Source organism: Erpetoichthys calabaricus, chromosome 12, assembly GCF_900747795.2.
Source record: "Erpetoichthys calabaricus chromosome 12, fErpCal1.3, whole genome shotgun sequence".
NCBI classification, from domain to species: Eukaryota; Metazoa; Chordata; class Cladistia; order Polypteriformes; family Polypteridae; genus Erpetoichthys; species Erpetoichthys calabaricus.
Window position 1 is genome coordinate 2,614,305 of NC_041405.2, and position 25,973 is coordinate 2,640,277.

Below are 25,973 nucleotides of genomic sequence, written 5' to 3' on the forward strand. Positions count from 1 at the left end.
TAAAGAACTCACACTGTATGCAAAAATATTTGCTAAATTCATGTTTTCTCGGTCTGTTCGAATCCTGGCCTGCCAACTAGACCTTGTAGATTTCTGCCTTCTTCCCCCTACATATTAGGAACCGCTTCAAAGTTCAAAGGACCAACTTTATATTCAAAAAACCCTTCCCGTCATGAAACGTTTCTTCGTCAAGCGAAAACAAAACACACAACCCAGAAAAGTTCCATTAAGGAACCAGTACTTTTAAGAGTGTACACCAAAATAATGGCAACTCGAACCGTAGTCTAATTTAGTTCCATTTTTTTTTTCATTTCCTGGTCCTAACCTCTTATTTATCCTTTGAGAAAAATCTTTTACCATTCATTTCAAAAACAATGACTGCATCTGAGCAAGCTCCTCTGGCCACAAACTGAAATGAAGCCAGTTATTGATGATGATTTCTCGCTCATTTTATTTTGTACTTGATAAGCAGGGTGTCTCTCACAGCAGACGTTCGTGAATGGTCACATCTGCTGCATAGGAGTTACCGGCCACTCCCACAGGAGTCGTTAGCACCGCCCTCATTTTACCCTGGCCCCACCTCCATATATCACAATTGACTCATTGCTCCCAGATTAGGAGAAGACGTGCAGCAGAATGACGTTAATACAAATCCAAGATCAGCGTAAAAGTCATCTTTCCATTTTCTGCAGTTGCTTCCTCACAGATGATATGGCCTTATTAAAAGCTTTTAATAATCCATTCATACAACTTCATTTAAGTGTATTAAATTGTAAAAAAAAAAAAAAATCATGTATCGGTTAAAAATATTTGATTTAAAATTCTATAGGGGCAACACCAAGTTCTGAGGCCAATGGGGTACTTACGTTTTCCCTAGCAGACCATGACATCTGTTGACATTTTTATTGAATTAATATTTGAAAAGGCAATTTTTCACTGTAATTTTAATCAAGACTTTTATCTGTATGGTCGCAGTCTGCATGAAAATTGGTCTGCCAAATATGTTTAAAAAGTCAACGGTCTCCATGTGGTGTACTTACTTTTGCACCAGCCTGTGACTTACTCTTGCGCTTCTCTTTCATTGTGCGTTGACTGTCCCTTTGGTTACCACAAGGAAAGAGAAACGCAGTGTCCACGGCTACGCTGTTGTGCTTCTGATTACTTCTGAGCAACACGCACGCGTCTTTTCACCTGCAGTCTGTGTAAGTTGAATTTCATTTGATTCTGTACATACAATTTACATATACAACATTGACTTTGGTGAAAGAAACGTTTTGCTATCACTGCTAATAATTGCACGAAATGCCAATTTAAAGAGAGAGAGATGAATACTAAATAAATTAGCGCATGAGCGATGACAGAGGCAGGAACGCAAACATTTTTCCCGGAACGTGGGACTGCTTGTCCCAGGGCTGTCTGTGCAAATTTATTTTTGTAATGGTGCCGTTAGTAAAAAAAAAAAAAAAAATAAAAAAAAAAAACATATATATATATATATATATATATATATATATATATATATATATATATATATATATATATATTGTATATATATCTGGTATATTGAAAACCGCAATTTTATGTCCAATGAAGCCGCCAAAGGAGAAATACTTCAGTGGCAGTTCTTTTTTTTTATAAATGAACGGACACTGAAGTGCCGAAGAGCAGCACCCTGCATGTCCTCCACTACGGCCAGTCGTGAACGGACTGAGCTGCAGCCCTTCAGTGCTGAAATTTCCTCTGTCTTCTCCCAGTCTAGTGGGAATGTCTTCATCAACACGTTCACTTGGGTGTTTGTTATTGTTGTTACAGAAAACCAAGCAGACCCCAGTCTAGACAAATGTTGCTCACATATCTGCATTCCAGCAAGTTTGACCAGCAAGTGAAAGCTTCTTCAATGGAGATACTTGAGAAAGGGATGAAGCGGGTAAGCAGCCTGGATGGACATTGGATCTCATTTCAGTGTCTGGGCTGGTTTATATCTCCATCTACAAAAGCACCTGGGTAATTCTTTACCTGATTTTCTTCTTTATTTTCCCTCTGTATGAGGACATCAACTCAAACTTGTAAAGACAGGTACTGAATGAGATGGTCAAGGAAATGAGCGATTTTCTGTTTGGGCTTGTAGTTCAGTTGAATTCAAAAGTGTTCTTCCCAGAATCTAAGCTGAGCCGGTATCACATGTAACGTGTCTACTACTAAAACAGACAATTGCCATAATTTAACTCTTAATATTCCAGATTTCTATTAGCAAGAGTCTTTGTATAGTAATTATAAGTACAATATAAAGGGTCCTCAGAAAGCCATTTCTTTGAGAGTGATCCAAGCAACAGGCAGCATAGTATCAGTCATAATGCAGATTTTACACATAATGTTTCCTTTATATTTACAGTACATGTCATTTAAAAGTTAAATCAAAAAAAGTTTTTTTCATTTGTAAGCACTCACCCAGTTTTCTGTTACCCTGTGGTCTGAGCTCAGGTGCTGACACTCTCATCGTGAGGTCTTTAGAAAATCTGAATGAAGTCTTTGTAGCAGCGTTTGTCCAAAATTAGCAAAATTCGGCAGCTTTTAGTTTACTTCATTCGACAGTTCAGGCAATCGTGTGACACGTTTCCCAATAATTCCATAATTCAAATAAAATTTCAGTAAAATCCAAAGCAAACAGTTAATGCAAAAATAGTTAAAAATTGATATTAAAAAGAAAGGAAAAGTTATTCTTTAAAGAAAATTCAGTTTTATGCTTATTTATCATACAGATGTAAAAAAACGGGTAGAACAGTCAGAAAACTGTATGCCAATCTCCTGTTTACAAACCACCCATGCTGGTAGTGAGACGATTTCCTAACTGGATTAATTCTTCTTCTTCTTCTTTGTTTTGATTACGGGCACTACCGCCACCTACTGGACGTAATACGCACTCTGGCATACAGATATAACTAAGAAAGTTCCACTTCAATTTAACTTGCAGGGGGTGAAAGACTTTACAGAAACCTAAGTAACTATGAGAAGCCGATATTCTACTGAAATTAAGCAGACACTCATGTGAATTTATCATCAACATTAACTTTCTAAGATTGGCTCTTGCAGTCTTGTTAACGCAATTCTACAAGAAATGCACTTCCCTGTATGAAGATAAAATGGTGGTTAGCACAAATGTCTCTGCTGGGGATTTCACTCAGGGTAATGCCTCCTTTCAGTCTGATCATCTTACCTGAGGTTGTGTCCACTCCACTACGCCTTCACACTACAGACTGGTCACTTGACCTGCAGGAGGACTTCTTTAGCTCCGCTGAGTCTAAGGGTTGTCCTGTTGTGCTCAGTCACTGACGTCTCAAAGAGGGTGAGCAGCTGAGATGGGGGACTTGAGCCCAAGTGAATTTACCAGCAGACACAAACGACTGTCCTCACAGCTCCAGGAGGACGAGTTCCACTCCCTGCCCGGTCACTGTGTGTTTGGAGTTTGCCTGCTCTCCCTTTGTCCTCAAGGTTTTCCCCATGCATCTCTAGTTCTCCTCCATCATCCCAAGTTAGGAGAATTATGGAGTCATAATTGATTTGGTATGAGAGAGTGTGGTTGTGCATGTAAAGTGTAGCCTACTGTGGATTGAAAAAGAACTCAGATGGACATTCAGAAAAGTCACAATTAGAGTTCTAATTCAGGGTGTTTATAAGAAATGTACGGATTTACTTCAGGAGGTTGAAGTACATAATAAACAGGAATAGTTGACAGCAAATTTTTGAAATATTCCAATGTGTGCTTCAAGTTAAAAGATTTAAGTCAAAATATTCTCAAATGTAATATAACTTTCTCATTTATCACCCACTCTTAGAGGTCCAAAGTGGGTTAGTAAAGGATCAAAAATAGCACCCTAATCATAGTCCCTGACCTTCTGGTAGTGGCTGTTAGAGGTCTAGGACCACATTCATGATCAGTGATCTTGAAATAGCATACAATGACACTCCACATGCCTGACGTATTACCAATCCCCACTTTTTTGAAGTTTTGTGAAAAGGAGTAACTTTGACTCTTCTAATCCCATTAGCAGATTGATTGATGTGTCCTGCACTACTTTAAGTTCCTCTGGACATTTTCGCTGAAGACACATATTGATTTAAACTTAATTATTTTCCTGAACAAAATATGCTCCAAAATTGCCCTTAAAATGAGGGGTTTTCAGTTGTAGAAGGCCATAAATAGGGGGCACTCCTAAAAGCTTGATCAAGACATGTCGAACAGAATATCATATGTGGGGGTCTACTCATACCAATAAGTCAGGAGAAGCTGGACAAAAAATAAAAAAAATTACAGTATAACTCTTATAAAACCAATGGGACGTTAACCATATGTATAAAGCCAACAGAGCACTGAAGTGAAGTTCCAGAATATCTCGCCCCAAATTCATACTTCATACCCATCAGCAGTCAGATTGATGCTCCTTATTCATATTTATGGAGGTGAAACAAAGCCACAAAGAAAAACTGGCATCAATCTAAAAATCTGAACTCACTGAGCTCCTCCAGGAGTATCTGCTAGAAGGACATCCATAAAGTGTTCACTTCAAGAGGCTGGTAATACTTAATAATACGAGATTTCTTTTCCTCATGAGCCATCAAATTCAATTTATCAAATATGTTTCTCCACCTATAAGTTGATTTGTATTTTATTCAAATAAAGAAACAAGTAATTTAATTACATTCATATATATATATTATATAAATATATATAAAATCCAATGTCTGTCTGTATGTCTGTATGTTGTCCGCATTTCACGAGAGAACTACTTAACTGGTTTAGATCAGGTTTTTTTTTTCTAGAATTTGCTTGAACATTCTGGTTGATTTTGCAACTTCTCTCATCGCGCTAAGAATCAGAGTTCGCGTGCAGGAGCGATATATTCGCACTCATCCGAGACAGAGGCTGCAGGCCAAGGAAAGGGCGAAGCATGACATCAGGAGTGGGGAGCCGGGCAGGGCCCTCCTCACTGTCCTGTTTCACTACTACGTGGGGGGAGCCATGGGAGATGGCTAATATATATATATATATATATATATATATATATATATATAGTGGTACCTCGAGATACGAGTTTAATTCATTCCATGACCGAGCTCGTAAGTCAAAATGCTCGTATGTCAAATCAATTGTTTTGAAAAATGTATTTATAATGAACAAATATTGTATACAAACAAAATAAAACCGAATACATAAAAGAGAATCTCAAGAAATAAACAGATGTTGGCGAAGCCGATTAGCGTATTGTAATGTTTTTTCTTTCACTTCACTTTTGCTTAACTTAATTTTCTTCTTCACTATTTTTTTTCTTTTTTGCCACCCTTTCATCACTTTCATTCACAGGGCGTTACAATAGAAACCTGTCCAAGGAGCTTGGTTTCTTCCTCACCTTTAGAATGTTTCTGAAATGAGTTAGGCAAGTGTCATTAAATATCGCCGCTGCAAGACCAGTTGTAACTTTTTCAGGGTGTTTCTTTTCAATAAAGTCCAAAACTTTTTCCACATTGCCAACACTTCCTTTATCTCACTTGAAGAGATCAGCTCCTCCACCTCTGGCTCCTCTGCGATACCGATCTCCTGCAGAACCTCTGTATGTTGCTGTGTCTGTAGTTCCATCAACTTCTCCGTCGTCAGTTCCTCAGAATGTGCGGCAACAAGCTCTTTGATGGCTCATATTTCGAATTTTGGCTTGTAACTCAAGGCAAAAAATTGACCTAGTGACGGCTCGTATCTCAAAAAACTTGTACATTGGGGCTCTCGTATCTCAAGGTACCACTGTATATATATATATATAGTATATATAAATGTGTATATATAAATAAATATATCTCACATTTTCATTGAACATAGAGGGAATAAATATTCTGATATAACTGGCATCTATGATGACTGATGCTGGACAACGCCAAACGACATTGAAATGTCCATGAAAATAATCTCACGTTACTCAAGCCGCACCAACCCATGTCAAGTCGTCCATTTGTGTTTGCTCCCAACGTTCCAAACACAAAGAGCCAGTCAATCCATCAGGCGACATAGGTGGTCGCCAAGGGTGCCATTTATGAAAGTTAAGGGGTGTACTCTTCTTACAACAAGGGGGGCCCCACACTCACCAGAGTTGTGCCATTTATGAAAGTAAAAGCGCGCCAAGGAAGTGTGTTCCTTAAAGTCCGCCTGTTTATGCTAAAAAAGGTCGTCATTTGTTCTAACAGAAGGGGCACGCACTCTGGACACCGAGGTGGGGAGTTGTAGAAGTACGATAGTAATGTCCGTGATATGCTCACAGAGGGTCACCGTTTGTGTTTCTGAAGGCATACGCATTCAGGACAACAACGCCCAGCTAAGCTAACAGGTTGACGAACGATGATGGTACTAATGTGCGACCTTTATGAAAGTATACTGCTCAAAAAAATGAAAGGATCAAGTCAATGAAACTTGTGGGCTATTGATCTGGTCAGTGAAGTAGCAGAGGGGCTTGTTCATCACTTTCAGCTGCTTTTGGTGCACTAGAGGGGTAACAATGAGACGACCCCCAAAACAGGAATGAATGGTTTAATAGGTGGAGGGAGGCCACGGACATATTCCCTCCTTATCGGTTTATTCACTCGTTTTGCATTTGGCTACAGTCAGTGTCACTACTGGTGTCATGAGGCCATACCTGGACCCTACAGAGCTGGCACAGGTAGTCCAACTTCTCCATCAATACATTGCATTGCCAGGAGGTTTGCTGTGTCTCCCAACACAGTCTCAAGTGCATGGAGGAGATTCCAGGAGACAGGCAGGCAGTTACTCTAGGAGAGCTGGACAGGGCCCCTTGTAGAAGGTCCTTAACCCATCAGCAGGATCCACTGGAGGAACAGGATGAGCACTGGCAGAGCCTACAAAATGACCTCCAGCAGGCAGGCAGGCCACTGTTGTGAATGTCTCTGACCAAACAATCAGAAACAGACTTCATGAGGGTGGCATGAGGGCCTGACGTCCTCTACTGGGCACCATGGAGCTTGATTGGCATTTGCCATTGAATACCAGAATTGGCACCCTGTGCTTTTCACAGATGAGAGCAGGTTCACTCTGAGCACATGTGACAGACATGAAAGGGTCTGGAGAAGCTGTGGAGAACATAATGCTGTCTGTAACATCGTTCAGCATAACCAGCTTGCTGGTGGGTCAGTGATGGTCAGTTTGGGGAGGCATATCCATGGAGGGACACACAGACCTCTACAAGCTAGACAACGGTGGGCACCTTGACTGCCATTGGGTATCGGGATGAAAGGATGAAATCCTTGGACCCATTGTCAGACCCTATGCTGGTTCCTCCTGATGCACAACAATGCCCGGCCTCATGTGGCGAGAGGATGAAGGAATTGATCCCATTGACTAACACGCTCACTCGCCTGACCTCAATCCAATAGGACACCTCTGGGTGGGACATTATGTTTGGGTCCATATGACGCCTCAGATTGTTCAGGAGCTTAGAGATGCCCTTGTCCTGATCTGGGAGGAGATCCCCAGGACAGTGGTTCTCAATCTGTGGGGCGGGGAGCAAAGTAACAAAAAGGGGGGTGTCTCTGTCGGTTGATCCTTTTCATTTCCATCCTTTCGTTCCTCACACATCACCATATCAGTCCATAGCAGCAGAGATGGCCAGCAGGATTTTTTTTTTCCCATTGAGATCTGATGTGTTTTCAAAGTGTTCCTTTAGTCATTTTGAGAAGTATAAAATTGAGCACGATCCGAAAACCAAAGGACGCCCTCACCCTAAAGTCTGTGTTCAAAGGGGTGCTGACTGACTGTGCTATAGAAGGGACACAGAGGGAACCCCTCCCTCCCCGCCCCCACACACATGTCGTCGAAGTCCAATATTATAGACAATGGACAACGAGGTGCAACATTTATCAACCTCACCTAGAGCTCCAAATGGTCTTTGACCGGCACTGCAAATGCATGTATTTTTTACTAAGATACTGTATTATTAAATAAACAACTTCCAGAAAATGCTCTTCTGAACAAAAATTGAATGCACTCAAATGTAACCAGAGATGTCTATTCCATCAGAAACATTAATTATTTCTTTCCTACAAGAAAACATGAGATTAAAATATTTCCATCATTGCAAACTACATGGGGTAAGTAACATATTAAAATAATAATAATAATAATAATAATAATAATAAAATGACTTGTTCGTGCAGTATTCCTATGCCTCACCCTCCAGACCCCGACTGTCACTGTCACTTGTTGTGCTTTGTTCAATTGTTCCTCCAACAAGCCGACTTACAGCACCCTGTGGTGGTCAGAAGGTGACTATTGAGCCAAATGAAGTCAGGACCCTCCCGATCCCCACTGTGAAAACAGCAGCAAGTGAACCACAAGTGTCTTTACTACCAGGATGTGAATTTGAGGAATGAGAAATGCAAATATTTATCTTGTTTTTTGAATACCTACAGATCTTCAGAGAGTACAATTTGCTTGGGCACTGAAGCCAGGCCTGGATCCGCAATCTTCTCCACAGTCGGAACACCAGTATGACAGCATATTGAAGGAGAGCCACTGCCACCTTGGCACTTTGTAAAAGTGTATTGCGGGTGATACAGGGGCAGGAGGAGACAAAGTGGATCTTCCAATGCTTTTCATGGGTGGGATATGATGCTGGCAAGTTCAAGGTGAGCAGATGAGCACAAATATGCACACAGCGGCCCTATCAGCGGGCAAAGTTTTGACACTTGAGCTTCATTTATTTTGGACTAAGTTGGTTTGGGATAGTTACCGTATATCATATTATGTATTATTAAATAAAAGTTTATTGATTTGAACCTTAAATATTACGTGGCATCTTTGTGTGTGTTTTTTGAAAAAGCCATAAAAAATAATTAAACGAAATCTGAAAACACAAACCTAAATGGAAAAATGCAAAAACAAATCTGAAAAGAGAATTTGGAAATACAAAAATAAATTTTAAAACATAAAAACAAATTGGAAACACAAGAACAAATTAGAAAACAGAAAAATAAACTGGAAATGTAAAAACAGATTATTAAACGCAAAAAACTTAATACAAAAATCACAGAAAACAAAATAAATACAAAAACAAAACCCAAAAACGAATTGAAAGCGCAACTAGAACTCAGACACATGAAATGCAGAAGGGCGCAGCAGGCAAACAAATAATTGCAGTTTGTGGCAAAAGCAGAGAGAGAGGAAGAGCTGCAAGTACCTCACGGTTTAGATGCAGCATTCGTGGGAACAAGAATACCAAAAAGATGAAAGAACATCTCTTACCTTTTTTAAGTATTTTTTGTATGTAATTTGATAGAAAACATAATGTTTGGTTCACTTTCAGCAGAGGCAGAGCCGACTGGTGTTTCACCTGTAAATGGGTTTGCATGCAGAAAAAATCTGACACATCGACCACAAGCAGGGGATTTGTTTTTGTGTTCTCTGATCTGACTCTGCATGTTCTGGTATACATGTTTTGTATTTTCCCCATTTGCTTTTGTGTATTCAGATTTATTTTTTGCGCTGTTTAATTTGCTTTTGCACACTGCACTTCAGGGCCAACGCAGTATGCAGAAATGCGAGAAACGTAAGCCACATGTCGACCCAACAGACATATTTTTGCTTCCTCTGAACCTTCAACTGATGAATAATTTTATGTAAGTGATGAACAAGGAACAGAAAAGATTTTTAAATTGGGGATCAGTATTTGCACAAATAGTTGATGCCAGGATGAAGGAAGGCATTTTAGTTGGTCCATGCAAGTAAGACACATAAGCGGTCTAACAACCTGCTTGTGTGGGTGAAAGAAAAGGAAGGCCATGAAGGATGTTACATCTCCAGACCGCCTTCTTACTTGGACTTCTTCCCTTACTGTTGGTGACAAGGATGGAAAGGCGGCATCAGGCCAAGTGGAATCCAAGAATGCTGCCAGTCTGTTTTTGGACACTGAAACAATCGATGCTGAGGACAAACAGAAATCAGCAGCATAACATTTTCAGCTCAATTGAACTGCATTATGAAACGATCTTTCTTTCTATGCACTTTGTTCGATTCAAAGGTTGGTAACCACACAATTCAATACCCCCTAATCTTCAACACGCTAAATGTAATAAAAAGTTAATTTTGTGTTTCTCGAAATTCCTATGTGATACACTCAATCTGAAACTACATTGTGAAGGTATAAACCACGAAACTGTGACACAGTAAATTTGAAACTACATTTCTGAGTATATGAATTATGAATTGTTTTGTCTTCAGCTTGAAGCGGTTTATCAGCATCACCAAAACTTTGGAAAAAACAACATGAACTTGGGCGCTGAGCTGTGAGGCAGCGACACGAACCACCGCGGGCCTCCCGTTTTCTTAACCCACGTATCCAGCGCAGGCTCGCGGAGATGCTGCACGTTAACCCAGCAAGAACCGGGCGCAAGTAGGAATAGCAACCCCTGGCCAGGGCGCCAGTGCCATCTCATTGCAGATGTGTTGTGTTGCATTTTACGGAGCCCGGTAGGTGTCAGGCAGAGACAATAAAGATAATTCGTCCGGAAAGATTTTTTTTTCCTGATACATACGGGGCTCTGTAGTGCGTAGTGTATGAATCTATAAATATTAATATTAAACGAGCAGCCATTGGCTGCGCCATCCAGTTCTTCTTTAAGGATCTCAGCTCTCTGTGGGCACTGGTGACGCAGCAGTCCTGTCGCTCTGACATCTGGTGGCTTCTCCCCATAAAGGTAACTTATGCTTAGCGGTTATGCGCCTCTTTTAACTTCATTTGCCTGCAGAAACCCCAGCGTTTCAGTCTGCAGCAGTTTGTGACTCACCGCGAGATTTTTTTAACCAGATTGCTAAACAACAATAATAACATGGAAGTCACCTGTCGTCGTTATCGTTGTGAAAAGCCGTCTTGAGGGTGCGGCCTCTTTGCATTGCTTCTTTCTCAAACGGTGAAGAAGAAAGAGGGCAAAGACAGCAGATCGACCATGTGGGACCCCGTTTAAAGGGGACTCATTTGGGCAGAGGAATGTGAAAGTCAGAGACGGTGATGTAGTTTTTATTATTTGTTTTCAACGCCATGTTTACAAATCCGAAAGCCCCTCTCAAAATTTTTGCTCGAGAATTGCATCACAGCACAGCAGAACAGACCATTGTTGTTGCCGGACTGCGGGTATAAGTATCTCTTTATCTGTGTGTTTATTTTTTAACGTTTGTGTCAACTCGTCTTGTTTTAGGTTAAACGCACAAAGTGGTCCGTTGCAGTCAGCTATAACCCTTCAATTTACTGTAACATCAGCAGCTGTTTTCAAGCTGGCGAAACTACTTCTGCAACTCTTTAACATCGGATTCTCAGGACCCTCTTCATCCGTGCGAAGCCATCCAGGGGGCACCAGGCGACAAGCAGGCAGGAAGCCACGGAAGGGAAGGGACGCCAGTAGAACTGAAGGTAAAAGGCCCGCCGATGTGCATTTAAGTATATGTGCCGATTAATGGATTCTTCTTCTTCTTCTTCTTCTTCTTCTTCTTCTTCTTCTTCTTCTTCTTCTTCTTCCGGCTACTTCAGTTAGGGGTTGCCGCAGCGGATCATCTTGTCCGCATATTGATTTGGCAAAATTTTACACCGGATGCCCTTCCTGACGTAACCCTCCCCATTAATCCGGATGAAAGAAAAAAAATAATAAGATGAGGTGTAAAGATGTATTCATATATTCATAAAATTATCAAAGTATGTGTAGAGGTAACTGAGGCATTTCATCTCTGGCTAAGTTAATACATAACTCAAATAAATAAATCAATGGGACGTAGCGCTGCTGCCTTGCAACAAACTCTGTGGAGTTTGCATGTTCTCCCCGTGTCCTCATCGTTTTCCTCCTGGTGCTTTGATTTCCTCTCACAGTCCAAAAACATGTAGGTAAGCCGGAGTGGAGATGCTGAATTGGCCCCTGATGAGTGTGTGTGTGTGTGTGTTCACCCTGTGGCACCCTGTCCAGGGATTGTTCCTGCCTTGTGCCTGGCACTTGCCAGGATAGGCTCAAGCTTCTGTTTGACCCTGCTCAGGATGCAAAGGTGATGGGCACGTTAATAAATAAATAAATAAATAAATAGAGCACAATGCACTCTTAAAAATGAGCCATGCCATAGAGGAACCATTTATGGTTCCTAATAGAGCCATTCACATTCCAGACAGAACCTCAATTTATTCAGATCCTTATCATTACATTAACAAACATTAATAGCTGATAATTAATTTTGTCAAATATCAATGACTTTATGACTTTAGAAGAACTCACACTGCATACAGTACCACAAGCTAAGTTCATAAGTTCAGGTTTTCTTGAACTCCTAGTTAGAATCCTGCTAGGTGGACTGCAATCTTAAAAATTAAGGTGCCAGAGGGGTTCTTTAGAGCGATGCTGTAGGGGAACCATTTTTGTTTCCTAAAAGACCCAACCACATGAAGGTTCAAGAATAGAATGGCGCTTTGTAAAACAGTGGAGCCGCACAACCCAGTAAAAAACAGGATTTATTAAGAGTCTACTGTCATGGCTTCTATTTTGTCCACATATTAGGAACATTTGTAATGCCTAAGGAACCAATTTAATGCGAATGGAACCCCTTCACAGAGTGAAATGGTGCTTTGTGAGGCAATGGGTGTACAAGGGGCCACACAACGCAGTAAAATGTGTAATGCACTGCCATTTTGAGTTTAAGCAGACATTAATAGAGCATTTGTATGTAAAAATGAACTTGGAAGGTTACTGTAGATGTCCATCCATCCATCCATTGTCCAACCCGCTGAATCCGAACACAGGGTCACGGGGGTCTGCTGGAGCCAATCCCAGCCAACACAGGGCACAAGGCAGGAACCAATCCCGGGCAGGGTGCCAACCCACCGCAGGACACACACAAACACACCAAACACACACTAGGGCCAATTTAGAATTGCCAATCCACCTAACCTGCATGTCTTTGGACTGTGGGAGGAAACCCATGCAGACACGTGGAGAACATGCAAACTCCATGTAGGGAGGACCTGGGAAGCGAACCCAGATGTGTCTCCTTACTGCTACTGTAGATGTTATATAGCATATTCATTTCAATAAACAGCTGCTCTGAGAATTGTAACAAAAGATTTCCAGCGTCTCCAACACTGTGGCATCTATAAGATATACAGGGTGGCACTGTGGGAGAAATGAATTATAATAAATATAAAATAAATATATATAGGGCAGCATGGTGGCTCAGTAAGGAGACCTGGGTGTTCGCTTCCCGGGTCCTCCCTGCGTGGAGTTTGCATGTTCTCCCCGTGTCTGCGTGGGTTTCCTCCGACAGTCCAAAGACATGCAGGTTAGGTGTATTGGCGATCCTAAATTGTCCCTCGTGTGTACTTGGTGTGTGGGTGTGTGTCCTGTGGTGGGCTGGCACCCTGCCCGGGGTTTGTTCCTGCCTTGTGCCCTGTGTTGGCTGGGATTGTCTCCAGCAGACCTCCGTGATCTTGTAGTTAGGGTATAGCGGGTTGGATAATGACTGACTGATGACTATATATATAATAAAATATATTATAAAAACGCAAAATTTAAGTATATAACTATTAGATTCCTTGGCCTCAGAAACCACACATACCAGGTTCAAATACATTTCATGGGCCAAGGAAGAGTTGGAAAAACATAAATGTATAATCAAGATGATGACAATCTGAATGAATAAAGTCTAACAGTCAAACCGTTCAAAATAACTGGCACAGAATTTTCTACCCATTGCAAAAATGACTTGATGTTGAGTATTGAGTTTCATAAACATTACAAAGTTTTACACACATGAGTAGTAATTTGTATTCCACTTAATGTTAAGACATGATTCACGTTATCTGGGCAAAACAGTTTATGTTCAATTCACCTTCATGTTAGACAGGTGCTGATGAAAGTCGTTCATTTCTGAACAGAAGTTTTTCACTCTGCATGTACACGGTGGATTCAGAAAGTCTTCGGACCCCTTCACCTATTTTATATTTTGCTATGCTGCAGCCGTATACTGAAAACATTTACATTACATTCATTTTTCCCCTCATCAAGCAACATGCAGTACCCCAGGATGACAAAGTGGCCACAGGATTTAAGAAATTGTTGCGTATTTAAATAAACAAAATGAGATCTCACATCGACACAAGTATTCATCCTGCTTTGGCTCTGGTGTATCCCATTCTGTGACGTCTGCTGTCCACCGGTGGTCAGTGCAGTTGATTGGACTGATTAATAAAGACACACAGCTGTCTGGTGAAAGACCCCCAGGCGAGCAAAAACCAAGCTAGGAAGTCGAAGGAATTGCCTGCAGGGCTGATGCTGCATTCTGTTTACCTCAGAAGTTGGATGTCAGGGTGAAAATGAACTTCTTTTTTCATCATCAATGAGAATAGAGCAAAAACAAAAGTGACAGTGGTGTCATCATTTGAATCTTTACCGTTCTTTATTTTTTTTGAGTAAGGGACCCCCCCCCTGTACATTCATTGCTGTTAGATTGTTTCCTCATTAAAACTGTCAGCTGCTGTATGCTCCATTTTTGCTTATTATGCAGGCTTTCCTTTATATTTTCCATATATTACCACAAGTGCCAGCCAAGACATGAGAGTCTCACATTTGTTAATATTTAAGACTTTGAATAAAGAAGGACAAAAATGTAAAAAGTCAAACATCTCAGACATCTCCCTTCCGCCCAACCCCAAGCTCTGTGATTTTCTTGACTGTTTCCTCTTGCAGCTTATTGCATCAGGCTCTTGTTTCCTTAACTCTCCCTCCCTCTGAATTCTGTGACATCACGCTGTTCTTTTGTTGAGCACCCCAACCCCCCATCTGTTCACAGCTGTCCTTTCACTGGATTACAAGTGAAATTGTTAACAAGAAAAACAAAGTGAGGTATGTATGGACGTAGGGAGACAAAAGTGAATGAGTGAAAATGACAAAAGTCCCAAGTCGTTGTTGTTTTCCTTCAAGAAGTTTCATTTTCGCTTCTTAATTTGTGCTTCATAGTCTTCCAAAATAGAAATTTATGAAACACGCCCAGCATACATAAATTGCTCAAAGCACTGAAAACTGAAAGCAACCAAAACCAAAGGGAGACGACAAATCAAAGCAGTAAGATACACAGATTTCAAAACCAGAATTTATATAAGGTCATTTGCAAAGCTTTTCTTAAACTTTTCACAAAGTTGGACAGTGCTTCCTTCAAAATGCAGATCTTTTATACTGTCACAGGAATGACGACTATACTTGCCACTTCAGAGGAAATGCCCCTAGAAACCTCACGCCGCACGTAGCACCGGTATGTCACTTAATGACTTTATAGCAAAATAAAAACAACAATGTTAGACAACAAAATTTTTAATGCAGGCATCTTGGCAATTATCACATATCTCCTAAAGTCAGTCAGTCAGTCAGTCGTTTTGTAACCCGCTTTCTCCCAAACAGAATTTTGGGGGTCTGCTGGAACCAATCCCAGCTAGCATAGGGCTCAAGGCAGGAAACAAACCGGACGCCAGTCCATTGCAGGATCCCATAAAGTCTCCACATTCAAAAATATACTTTAGAGAATGATATTTCGTATTCTTCACAAGAAAAATGTAAGGTTTGGGAAAATCCAATCAAGGGCAACCAGAACGTGTATGATGCAACCTTTCTTACATTTGACCCAGATATGATAATAATAATAATACATTTTATTTATATAGCACCTTTCCCATGCTCAAGGCACTTACAGAATATAAGAAAGAACGGCAGGGTATACAGTATATAGCATTGTACAAACCAGATAAATAAAGAAGATTATGACAGTGAATTCAGAGAAAAAAAAGCCTAACAGACAACATAATTGATGGTCTCGCACACACGCACACACACACACACACGCACACACAGGTTACATTAGCATCTTGACAGAGAAGTAAACTGAGAGAAGGGTAATAAAGTCAAGTAGAGTTAAAAGCCAAACTGAACAGATGAGTTTTGAGTTGTTTTTTAAAAGAATTCATGGAGTCAGCTGACCTGATTAATTTCGGTAGGTCATTCCAGAGTCTGGGCGCTATACAGCTGAAGGCCTTGTCACCCATGGAGTGTAGTGATAGATGCCACACACTTCCAGTTGACCTTGCCTAGCAATTGCATAACAACTGTCAACAAATTTTCACAAAATGGAGATGTCCATAAGAACAACAAAATAACACGGAGGGAGAACACTAATTATTTTCATCACCAATAAAAAATGCATCAAGCACAAAGATTACTTGACTTCCAAAACCCCTAAAACAAGATTAAAATAATTTTTAGGGGTCAAGGAAATTTTATAAGAGCCTGATCATGACACCTTCTAGTTATGATCATCTGCTTTCTACCCAGGAAGCATGTTTGTGTTAGCACCCATTCACCCAACTCTCAAGCTCTATCCATTGAACCAGTAGCTGTTACTTCTTCTCCCACCCTATTTTATTGGACACATTTTACATAAATCTAAAAACTAAAAATCTAAAAATGTTTGTGTGCTCAACATTTAAAACAATAACAATGAATCAAATCCAAATGAGGAGAAGAAAATGTTTTTGTAGCACCATTCCACAATGAACGGATATCTAATGCACTGTATTTGTTTATTAAAATTCCTTGCTTTCAATCTTCTAGAGTTAAAGATGTTAAGATTTGCATTGGGTGTGACGAGAATGGACAGGATTAGAAATGAGGACATTAGAGGGTCAGCTCAGGGTGGACGATTGGGAGACAAAGTCAGAGAGGCGAGATGGCGTTCGTTTGGACATGTGCACAGGAGAGATGCTGGGGATACTGGGAGAAGGATGCTAAGGACAGAGCTGCCAGGGAAGAGGAAAAGAGGAAGGCCTAAGAGAAGGTTTATGAGAGAAGATATGTAGGTGATGGGTGTAACAGAGCAGAAGACAGGAAGATAAGGAACAAGATGATCCACTGTGGTGACCCCTAACGGGAGCAGCCAAAAAAAGAAGAAGAAGCTTTTCAATGTTCTGTTTTCATTACAGGCTAGTGAACAGCTCAAGTCTTAACTGTCAATAGATGGGTGCAGCAGTCCACCAAGGACACACTCAAATGCAAAAGTAGACTCACTCATTGCAGTCCAATTTCGATTAGAAATATATGTAACCTGTTAAGATTTAAGATATGAAACAAAAGCAGAGGACCAGAGGAAAATGTGAGATTGTTTATATCTAACTTGTGTGTAGTACTAGGGTGTTGTACCATGTTAGCCATTATTGATATAGTGAGAAGTCAAGCAAAATGTCCCCTTTTATTAGCTAATTATAAACATTACAATATGCACACTTTTGAGGCAGGCAAGATGAAGAAGGGACCTGAGTTGCCTCGAAAGTTTGCACATTGTAGTCTTTCTGGTTAGCCAATAAAAGGGGACATTTTGCTTGACTTCTCACTACAACAGTGGTTCTCAACCTGTGGGGCGGGCCCCCCTAGGGGGGCACGAAGTAACAAAAAGGGGGGCGAGAAGATGTGAATAAAAGAAAACAAGAATCGAAAATATGAAAAATACATCTATTGAAACCAAAACAAATGAACTTAAACTACATTCTGATACTAGAAAAATAAATATAGAGTTAGATAAATGTCGATAAAAGTTAAGTAGGTATAATAAAATATGCATCTATGATATATCATTAATTAAAAAAGAACAAATTGGTATTAGTAGGCTCCTTTCAAAAAACATTAGGGGGGGGGGGCGATTAAAACTGTTATGAAAACTCGGGTCGCAAATACTTATAGGTTGAGAAATGCTGCATTACAACACACTTGTGTAAACTTCTGAGGCAGCAATAACCGCCACTACAGCTCTGTGCCTCCTGCAATTCTCGTAATCAACAGTGAGAGGTCACTCGAGGGGAGGATACCAAAACAGAGTGGTCATGCAGTACCATCTGCCATTCAGTTCAGAACCTGTTTTAATGAAAACAGACCTGTGGTCCATCCTGTCTTGACCATACTCTCATTTATGCTTTCAGGCCTAACACCAGCACAGTTGCATAGATCTTACCTGCCATGACGAAATTCCCGCCATACGGATGGAGAAGAAATAGCCTGGAACGGGACCTGAACTTCAGAGAAAGCCACCAGTTCCGGCCACCATTGAACTCAACACGGTGAGATTTATTCAGGTTGACTGCTCTTCACATTTTCTTCTGAGCCTGTTTGCTGTTGTTATCGTCCTTGACCTTCATGTGCTGAAAGGAACCTGCGCTGATCACCCAGGCTGCATCCCCAATGCAATTCAGTTCTGATTTTGATCTGACCTTTTCTGATGAGGGGGAAATGAAAAGCAAAAAACAAAACAAAAGGAGTTGCAATTTTTCAAATTGGCTTAAGACCACCTGTGTGTGTGGTAATACATCTGATTAGGGTTCATTCGACTTGAATGTGACCTCAGTTTAATCTTTTAATGTGAAAACTGGCAGTCCCACACTAGACATCCCAACCGTCATCTCCTTGAGGAGGGCTGTTGTAGCAGACATCACAACATGGTACAGATAGTCTTCTTAAAGAAGCACTGTTGCCTTTCTAAAGCCAAAGAGGGTGGAAACTGTGAGATGTTCACCAATCACATATTTTTTAAGAGAGTGTTTCAAAAATAGGTTGACATAAGAATATAAGAAAATTTGACAAACAAGAAGAGACCATTTAGCCTATCAAGAGTGTTTGTTTAGCTTATAACTAAGCTGTCCCCGTATCTCATTCAGTTGCTTCTTAAAGGCCATCAAGGTTTCTGCTTGACCCAATAGTTTGTTCCAGATTCCCACATGTCTTTGTGTAAAGAAGTCCATCCAGGCTTCAATCCTAAATGCACTTCCCTTTCACTTCCACCTGCACACTCATGCACACTATTCACCATTTCATCAAAGTAAATATTCAAAACTTCTCCCATGACATTCTGAAATTGTCAGACCATTGTTTGGCATCAAAACATCTCACTGTTCCCAACCTTGGCTCTTCTGTAATGTCCACATAGGCACAGATAATTGAACGTAAAGCAGCAGTTGGGATTTTTAATTTTCTATTTGTCCTCCTTACCATCTTGTGCTGACACATTTGCAAATGTCCAGCACTGAAAACAATGGGAACAGCAAGCTGTTGGGGTTCATGGAGGTCCATCAAGTTACATCTGTGTGGCGAATTTGTTTTTGTTTTGTTTAATTAGTAATTATGGGTCACATTCAGGACAGAAATGTATACATCCTGGTATTAGATTTGCAAAATTCAATTCAGTTCCATTTATTTATGCATGGCATCCTGCACTGATGCCCCTTTCACCCTACCAGGCTTTGTCCGTGACTTTTCAGTCTTAGCTTTCATTACTTGCATACACCAGGTGAGTTCAGCGTCTTGGGTGATTTATTAAATTGCCACAAAATTGTGAGAAAGTTGCAAATTCATCATTTGGAAAAATGTGAGATGTTCCGATTCAAACCCAATGGTTTATGGGCTCCCAACTTTTTTTTTTACATGCCAAAAAGATTTGAGTACCAGTGGGTGGAGGTGAGCAGATGTGAGAGGTGATGCCAGCTAATTCTGTGTTTCAGTTCCCATTGGCCAGTTAGGAATAACTCCACTGGTGTGCATCTGCAAGCATGGCTGCAAAACATTTGTGGATTCATGAGACTGAGGGTGAATAGATGGAGTTGTAGCAAGAGAACCATTCACTGTAGAACATTTCTTCCAAGGAAGACCCAATCATGACCAAGAAATACTGAGGAACATTGGCCAGTAGCTCTAAATTTCATTCAGCATTGTGAGCTTATACTTTTAACAGGTTAGCATATGTAAAGCATTGTATGCATTGCACGTTTGGCTCATGGGTTGTTAACTCACACACACACACACACACACACACACGCACACACACACACACAGTGACCTGCCCCCAATAACTCGCTTGATTCTGTCATCAGGAGCTGCACAGCAGGCTTAGTGTGACGTCACACTACATGACAGATGACAAAGGTCACTCACAGCAACCTGCCTGAGTCAGCAGCAAACGCACAGAACTTCTAGCCGGAGGGTATCTCAAACCTGACAACTGCATTGCATCCTTAAAGACATCAGATTACCCAACTAGGAACTGAAGGGCAGGATGGATTCCATCACAGGCTGTCAACACGGTTTCAGACTTGTAGAATACAGTATCAGGCGTTCACCACATTTTGGCTGCCAATTAGTTGGCTGTATGAAAGGCTTTCCAGGTCCGCTGAATTCAGTTGAAATCTCGGCCCTTTTATTTTCTTGTTTCAATTCTGTCCTTGTCTGACAAACACGAGATACCAGAAGATGAGCATCTTTTCTATTTGCATGGTCCAAAGCACTGACATGCCACTTTTCTGGCAGCATTGTACTTCTGGCACACACACACACACACATGCCTCTCCTGCAACTTAAAGACAAAGTCAAACCTGTTCAGTTCTGTCGGTGTGCGCCACAGACCGGTCTGACTGGGGATTTCAAAACCGCATGACTGGTGGTTATGGGAGCACACCGCGGCTGCCCCGGGCTAGCTAAGACAATGTAAATGAAGTTAGTGATTGAAAACTACTGACAAAAGTTGTGTTCTGCGACACTGACTTAATGAGCTGAACTGTCAAATCTTCTTCTACTTCTTCTTCTTTTGGCTACTCCCGTTAGGGGTTGCCACAGCGGATCATATTGTCCGCATATTGATTTGGCAAAATTTTACACTGGATGCCTTTCCTGACGTAACCCTCCCCATTTATCCGGGCTTGGGACTGGTGTGAAGAAACACACTGCTTTGTGCATCCCAAAATATTAAAATAAAAATGGATATGAGCCATCAATTAGAGATGAAGTTTTTCTTAGCCGCAGTGTGAACACAGCACTACTGACACGTCAAGTGGGCTTCACTAGACAGTGGCCATTCAGCCAAAAAAAGAAAGTCGTCTCTGCGCCTTCCTCTTTCTTTGGTGTGTGTCATTTACATTTGCAGATGAATACAATATTTTTATAGAGAGAACTGGACTGCTGAGTTTGGGCGACTGGATTCTTAAACTTCACCCAATCCATTCTTTAACTCCATTCCCTTCCTCTTTTTATCATTAACAGAATAAAGATGGATCCATTTGGTCTTCTGAATATGCTAAGCAGATGTTGGAGTGACCGGACATGGAGGGTGGGGTCCACCACCCAGCAAAACTGATCCAAGAAGGAAGAGCTGGGGAAAGGATGCCAATCTGTTGGCAGTCGCCTCACTTAATTGTTAAAGAGTTCTTCTTTTTGTAAATAGCAACTCTAAGCTAGTAGGGGATGATGGGTAAACGTTCAGTTGTGTAGGTTGAAGTCAACTGAACCGCTGCCTGTGTGGTTCTGCATTTTCTGAAAGTCATTTGATGAGCTCCTGGGAAAGTATTAAGTGTGAGCCTCCCGATAATAGCAAAGATAAGCTAAAAAACGGGATGAAAACGAATGCATTGCTGCAATATAAAATCGGCAGGCCTCGCCTTCTGAGTTTTCCTAATTCTGCCATTTTTACCAGTTCAGAAGAGAGTCATTGGAAATGAATCTCAGGTTCGCAAAAAAAAAAAGAGTATTAATTTAAAAAGAAGATCCGAATATTCTAACCATACAGACCTGCTACCTGTGGTATATCCCGTCAGAACTCGCTGTTGCATTTTAGTGACCGTCAAATGGCTCTAGCAGCACATCTTTCACTGTGAACGACCTCACGTTTAAAAACAATTTAGTTGGGAAGTGCCTCAGATTTCAGGAAAATTCGGTCATGAAGCAGGAACTACGTAAAAAAAGCCATACGAAATCTCCAAATCTGAAACAATTAAGACCTTTCAGCCGTTATTCACAAAAATGCCTGCACAATTAGGGAGGAAAATAAATCTGCTCAGGTAGTAATCCCATATGGACACCAAATGTCCCCTCATATGGGTGGCTTATATTGGACCCACCAAACTGTGCACCCAAGGATCGTATGGGGCTCATTTGTGTTAGTATCCTGGTAAAGGGGCACTGGGAGCAAACGAAAACTTGGACAGTTTGGGGGTCCCTGAGGTTGGGAGCCCCTATTCTAGATAGATAGATAGATAGATAGATAGATAGATAGATAGATAGATAGATAGATAGATAGATAGATAGATAGATAGATAGATAGATAGATAGATAGATAGATAGATAGATAGAAGCAATCCTTTAAAATAATGAGAGATAATTTATTAACAAACTTTTAATTACTTGACTGATGCCTTTATCCAAGATGGCTTATAACATCTGAGATACCTTAGACCAGTTGGGGCACATTTCTTGCCCATATGGGAGTGCTACCCATGAATGACATCATTTTAATTCCATTAGAAAACAGATTTTTTAACCCTTATAATATAATTTGAATAATGTTGGTCAAAAGAGAACGGTTGTCTTGGAACATTGACGTGATTTCTGGGTCAGCAAAAAACCCGACATTATGAAGCAAGAGTTATCAAAATGAGTGTGGCTTTATATATTGGCATTGCCACAGACTGGAGTTGTGACACTTCACTCCAGCTGAGATGACACCTGAGAGTGAAAGTCTCAAATGATCACCAACAGGCTTGACACGTTAACTAAAGAACCAAATATCGGGTTATTCAGATTAATAATTATTGCTATATATAAAAACTTCAAAATTAAAGTTCATTGGCATAGCACCAGCATTCCCATTACGCCCTGTCTATCTAAATCTGAGTCCCATTAGTACTAGACACTAGGCAGGAAACATTTTACATTAACTTATTTGACTGGCACTTTTACCCAAAGCAACTTATAACATTTGAGAAACACTTGGTTTAATTTCCATTTTTTCAGTTGAAGCCCAGGCTGGTGAAGTGTCACACATTGGTGTCAGTAGTGGGATTTGATTCCACAACCTCAGGGTTTGAGGTAGAAAGCCTTAACCATTACAACCACATGGCCTGCTAAACAGCCCTGGACAGGACACCAGCTTATGGCGGGGGTAGCATCAGCTGTATGGAATCAGATGGTTAGAGGAGCCTTTGATTTTATATTGTAGTAACATGAAACAAAAATAATGAGAATAATCATCCTTAGGAAAATGGAGGTTTGAAGCATTAAGTGGATGGGGACCAGTTGAACCCCAGAAATTCATATGCTACGTTAGCATGAACCAATTTGCAGACCTTGTGTGAATATCGCACAGGCTGTAGTGCATTTCACTGGATATTTGGTACACCAGCCAGTATCCACAGCGTGAATTAATGCAAATTGTTTTGCATTATACATGTGATAAAGTGTAAAAATGTTATTTACACTGTGTGTATGACTCATTTTGTATACAAAGCATTGTCTGACTGGTATGAGGGCAAGCACGTTACGTGTATATGTACAGTAGTTTTATCGACTTTGCATATAAATATTTGCACATATATGTCCAGCCTTCACACTAACAGTTACTAATATGTATGCAGTATGACAAATGTCTCATTATACTGAATGCACTCCACGAGATGCTGAGTGTGCAGATCCATGTACCAGGCATGCATACATGTGTATACTATGTACTGGTTGCAATGAGCGCACCTCGCACCGCGGACAAATGTGTTGTTGTTAATGGCCCAAAGTGCACATATCCTGCAGAACTGACCTTAAATATTATATTAAGGAGTCTTCTTGCATATATGGTGACACTAAAATGGCCAAACACAGATGGAAAGCAGGGACTCGGAATTTTTTTCCTGAGATTCTCTACTGCCATCTAGTGGTCTTGGGGAGATATGGCTCGTTTGATGCTAGTTTCCCCTTTGTGGCCGCCAAGGGAGGTTGGTGCTCCCCCTGGTGGCAGCTGCTTACGCCACGGAGTCTGGAATTGTTTAGTCAGACACCAGTGTTGGCTTGTTATGTAAGCAGCACCCCAGCCCCGGTTGATCCTTCGGTCAGCTGGGTGAGCTGTCACAGTGGGCACACTGTGGCTGCTGGTTCAACGCTAACTGTGAAAGCATACCTTGAGTTGGGGTGGAGCTCAAAGTTGAGATGAGTTCATTTCAACACACCCTGTGAGAGTGAACATCCAGATTGTCCTTGTGTGGTACTTCAGTCATTACCTGATTGTAGTTTTTTACTTGATGTCTCGTCTCTGTCATTGAGTCTGGATTGTCTCTAAATCTCTCGCTTGCATGGAGAAATGCTGTAATGAACTGAACAGTCATTTGTTTCCATAACTGCTCACTACAGGTTCCATTCCCGGAATGTTCTGGCCTTTCCTCACACTAGGATTGTCCCAGTTTAGTTTGTCAATATGTTTTTTTTTCTTGTTTTCAAATTCATTTTGTTTTGTTTCCTTTTCTTTAACTCACTGTTTCATTTGTCTATGGACTCTTTAGTAAATTCTGAAACTTCATTATCAAGTTGATGAATGTCTTCTTTGCTCTGTTTTGTGATTGTTAACGCACCCCACTTGTGCTGCTCAGTCTGTTAATTTAAGGGTGGGTTGAGAAGACTGCAATGGGCACAGCTGCCTAACACTTTCCACAGATTTCCTCTCCATAGTTTGGTGGGACTGCTTCTTCTGCCTCAAAATGTCTTGTACTTCAGTTGTGAGCTCCTCTGCTATGAATTCTTGAAGCCCACAGAGCCGACCCACGGTGTGCAGTTTTACAGTCGATATTAATTGTGATTGCAGCAGTACACAGATGACAAAAAAGGTGAGGCCTTCAAAAAGACCCACAAAAAAACAGACCAGAATCCTAACTGGCTCGTCCCAAAGTACGTCTCAATCCAGTGGAGGCTGACTGTAGGAAATTGGGAGGCTTTTAATGGTCAACATTGACAAAAGAGTCTCAAACATCTCAAAATATCTCACCAACTGTGGAAAAACCTGTCACATCTTTCAGGTTTTTGGGCAAATTGAGACAATGATGTCGCCCCTATAATTAACAATCTCAAGATTTAATTTTTCCCGAGCTTCACATACACAATATTGTTGTTTTTTTTTTCATGAATCAACAACACCTGCCATTTAAATCACATGATCATAATCCGATGTTTTCATTGGTAAGGTGGTCTTTTCTCATTGGTTAGTGGAGTTGCTAGGTCTTTGTCTTGCAGTTAAAATACAGTGTCCATACAAGCTTCTCCCATCATGCTATGACCGGAATGAAGACGTGTTTGGCCATCACCACTACCTTATAACATCAGGAAAAGCAGAATATCTCCAAAAACTAAAAAAAGAAAAACTCAATATTGAAAAAAATTGGCAGTTACGAGGGTTTTCCATTGCATGTGAGAAATGTCTCACAAGAACGAGAACTGTGAAACTCCGGCTTGTACAGTGTGTAACCAGTACTGGGTGGGTTGCAGCACCCCAAACACCAGACACGACCTCACAGACACAAGTCCCGATATAAATAAATGGTGAATTATCACCAAATACCTTGTATCAAGGTTTCAAAAGCATCATAAACCAAATATCATTCTTCTTTCTCTTTTTTCTTCTCTCCTTCCACATTCCAAGTAGGCTTCGTCCTCTTCCACCTGACTTTGACTTGCCACTTGTTGAGTGGTCTCTTTTATTGTGATCCCAATAGTACGGTTTAGCACTAGGGCATAGTATATCCTAGTCAGTTGGTGTATTATTGTGGAATTTTGCCTTAATATGGCTGCTTTGTAGCGGCCCACATATACAGACCTACCTGTATTTGGACAGCGGCTTTAAGCAAGGAGACTTACTAGCCTTAGCATGAAGAAACCAAATAGTGGTCTTCAGACCTGAGCTACACCTGTGAGAATCACTGAAAGTAGGTGCCTGCTCACCATGCTGTTTGGTAATGAAGATGTCTCTTCTCAGCTGCTGACCCCCTTGGTTCACCCACACCAGGCGCTCTTATCACTATACCTTGAACATATAAATATAAAGATTCTTCTGTTTCTTATTTTGGTTTGCT